We start from the raw sequence: 4,292 nt of genomic DNA on the forward strand, positions 1-4,292 counted from the left end.
TATAGTCTTCTTTTTCTTTTTTTCTAAATGCTCAAAATTTTCATCTAGCATTCTTAATAAGAATCCCAAGTGTTATAAAGTCATAAAATAAAACTAACTTAATAGATATTCAACTTGAACTTTTTGAAATTTTGTGGTTTAGAATGATGGTGCTTATTAGTGTAGCTTTTAAAAATGTTTTTAAGTTTATGGGAACCAGCAGTTAGTGTACTGGCTATGTCGCTGGACTCCCACATAGTCGACCGCGGTTCGCGTCCTGGACCCGGTGGCTTAGAACTTACGCCAGGCGTGTGTGCGTGCGTGCCCAAGATCCCGAGAGGAGAATGGAGGAGAAGGGATTGTGGTGTGATCATCCCCCATGGGGGTGATTTCTCGCTTTCTGTCTCTATGTCTCTCTCTGTCTGTCTGGCGAGCGCATGTGCCCTATAGTGAAAAACCTCTCCCCCCTCCCCAAAAAAAGAAAAAAATATGTTTTTAAGTTTAGCAATTCAAAGAAACCGTAAGTTATTTCTACTATTTTTAATTGCCTGAATATTCTCTCAAAAGGTGTGTGTAAATTTTGCCATTAGAGTGCCACTTAATTGTATTCCAGTTTAAGAAAACCTGGTAAGTTCTCTTCATAATTACACTCTTCAGTAGTCCTTGTTATCCTACAGGGTCCAAGAGCTTTGGTCTCTGATCAGTGTTTATGTAATTCTATTGATATCATGTAAATTATTTATTATACTATGGGAGAGCATACAAAACTTCATCAAACAAAAGTAGAACTGAGGTTAAGCCTTCTTTCCACTCTATTTCCTAGTAACTGGATGTCTGTGGCTTTAATTGGGCCTTTATTCAATGGAATGCAATAACTTGGGTGCAATGCCCATGTATGTGCCCATGTTTTTTTTTAGTTTTTTTTTTTTTTTTTTTTTTTTGAGAGGTTTTTACTATAGGGCGCATGTGCTCACCAGAAAGACAGAGAGAGACAGAGAGACAGAAAGCGAGAAATCACCCCCCAGGGAGGATGGTCATGCTGCAATCCCTTCTCCTCCATTCTCCTCTCAGGATCTTGGGTACGCACACACACACGCCCAGCGTGAGTTTTAAGCCACCGGGTCTGGGACGCAAACTGCAGTCGACTACATGGGAGTCCAGAGACATAGCCATTACATGAACTGCTGGTCCCTGTGCCCTTGGATTTTTCAGGATGTCTGGAAAGGTGGCGATAAGGCTGGAATAAAAGGTGAGGAGGGCTGTCAAGTTAATTAATTAAAGTGTTTGGATTTTACTTTCAAATACAAATAAAAATATTAATAAATAAAAATGTATTGACACTTTTAATTGAAATATTAATAAAAGTGTTTGCATTTAAAAAAGAAAGAAAGAAACAACCTCCTCCATGAGATGCTTTAATATGCCACCAGGTAGAGAGAGAGCAGGTTGTGTTCCTCCCTTCCACGTATTCTGTGGTCCTCATGTGACACTTTAGCATACTCTTTTACTTCGCTGCCACTCTGATGACTCCTCTCTTTTATTAACTTGGGAAATACTTCAGGACTTGAGTATTTTCTAAATTTGTAAGTTATGTGGCAACCCAATATAACACTTTCCCCTTAGTTGTTGTGATAGAAGAAGTGAATTTCTTCTTAATATAACTTATGAGTTGCTAATATATGTATTGTGCTTTGAAAATGTCTACCACATAGTAAGTGTTCAATGAATGCTATTATCATTCTTTTTAAAAATCGTTACTTTTAATTGACACAACAATTGTACATATTTATGGGATACAGTGTGTTTTTTTCAGTGCATAAATACAATGTGTGTTAATCAAATTAGGGTAGTTAACACTGTTATTGTAATGAAGCTTCTGAGGATGATGATAACTAGTAGCAGAAATGATCACTGTCAAACATCAAAAAGAAACACAATCTCAACGTATTACATTACTTAAAGTATTAATTAAAGTAATGGGACCAGCAGTTGGCATAATGGCTATGTTGCTGGATTCCAATGTAGCTGACCGCGGTTCAAGTGCTGGACCTGGTGGCTTAAACTCATGCTGGACGCTTGTGCATGTGTGCCCGAGATCCTGAGAGGAGAATGGAGGAGAAGGGATTGAGACATGGCATCCCCCCTGGGGGGTGATTTCTCGCTTTCTGTCTCTCTGTCTCTTTTTGTCTTTCTGGTGAGCTCATGCGGTCTATAGCAAAAAATTCTAACAAAAAAAAATTAAACTACTAATTAAAGTAGTAATGCCTGTATTGGTCAGGCTAAGCTATGTTGCAGAGATAAGGAATCCCAAAGTCTCAGTGATTAGACACAACAACAGTTTACTGCTTGTGTTGTAAGTCATATACATTGCCAAGGTCTCTGCTGCAACAGGGACTCAGGGACCTAGAAAGATGAGGCTCCTCAATGAGTCTGCACTTTTTGGAATACAAAGTCTTGTTAGTTACTACAATAGGAGAAGAGGGAGAAGTCATGCACTCGCTATTAGCTGTTTCAGCCTATTGGGTCACATGAATCCTTCCTAAACAGCAGTTGGTAAGTGTTCTCTTTCCATTGCCTGTGCAGTAGAGGGGAACTAGATATTTGTAACTACTAGTAAGGTCTATCACAATGTATCAAATAGCTCCCTAATTATGAGTGTGCATTAAGATTTACTTAAGTATTAAAGTACTGCTTTAAATACTCACAAAAGAGATCAGTAGATGGTATAATGCTTAAGTTGCTGGACTCCCACGTGGTCGACTTCTGTTTGAGTCCCAGACCCATCAGCTTAAAATTCATGCTGAGTGCATGTGCAAGTGTGCCCAAAATTCTGAGAGGCGAATGGAAGAGAAGGGATTGCAACATGGCCATCCCCCTTAGGGGATGATTTCACGCTTTCTGTCTCTCTGTCTCTCCAGCAAGCACATGTGCCCTATGGCAAAAATCTCTCTTTAAAAAAAAAAAAACTCACAAAAAACAAATAATAAAAATATTCAACTTTGAGACTCGGTTAACTAAATTGCATTGTATACACACGATGAAATAACACTCAGCCAATAAAATGTTCTAAAATAACATTCAATAACGAGGAAATAATGATATAACATTAAATACACAAGAAGACTATAAAATAGTAAGCTTAATATAATTCCTATTTGAAAAAAATATGATTTAATAAGCTTGAGGGACTAACTACTAAAATATCAACAGTGCTTATTTTTGAAGGATGACATGACAGGTGATTTAATTATTTGGGGTACTTTTCTGTATTTTCTAAATTTTCCAGAGCAAATGTGTATTGTGTTATTAGCAAAGTGTTTATGAAATAGTGTTTCCTGTACATATATTTGCACAAATGACACTAGGTACTATTTCTTTCTCTTTAGCTTCTTCTGTGTCTCATCTTTCTAATGTAACCACAATTAAATCTTGCATATTCTTTTTTACCATCTTGTCTATGGCGTTCGGGGCAAAGCCATTGCTATAATCAACTCTCATAAATGGTGATAGAAGGGTTTTGTCTGTTCAGTGGGAAAAAAATAATAATAGCAACATCCACTGAAGATACCTCTCACATCTTGAGAGAGTTCAGACTATTCTCTATTTCCAACTCATAACAAAGTATTCAATGTGCCATACAGTATAGATTCTAACTTTTGCTTTTTTGTGAAAAATGGCCCTATCATTTTTACAAGTTTCTTTTCTCCATTTAAGAAATTTACTGTTATTCCCTGGAGTTCCAGTCTTTTTCAGAAAAATCATGAGTCAAAGATAGGAAAGCAATATAAAAAAAAAATCTCAGGACTCACGGTGTGTGTATAATTTGGGACAGATGATTTATTTAGTTCTGAGATCAAGATAGATATTATAATATGGTGCAAATTAGAATGAAGATACTAAATAATTTACGCTAATGCTCTCAGTTATAAAGATAACTGCCTCACTTTGCAACTGATATAAATTAAGGGAATATATTTAAATGTATATTTTAATCAATCAAGAAGGCTCGTCTGCCAGCCGGTGTGAGATGCTAATGGATGCTCTCAATGAAACGGTCTGTGTATTAACTAATTAAATGCCGACTGACAGAGTCACTGAATTCAGATGTCAAAGCAGTGACAGCGTGCCGTTCTGGTCACTGGGTGGACTTCACAGTATTGACTTTGGCCCCTCCCTACCTGTGAAACAGGGTTCATTGCTAAATGATCGAAGCTGCGGTTTATCCAAATGTGAGGTCTGGGATGACAGTGGGAAGGATGAGGTGTCCACAGTAGGGATATTCTGCAGAAAGAAGCATTAACAAGAGCCCACAC

Source organism: Tupaia chinensis, unplaced genomic scaffold (genome assembly GCF_000334495.1).
Source record: "Tupaia chinensis unplaced genomic scaffold, TupChi_1.0 Scaffold000098_2, whole genome shotgun sequence".
In the NCBI taxonomy this organism is placed as follows: domain Eukaryota; kingdom Metazoa; phylum Chordata; class Mammalia; order Scandentia; family Tupaiidae; genus Tupaia; species Tupaia belangeri.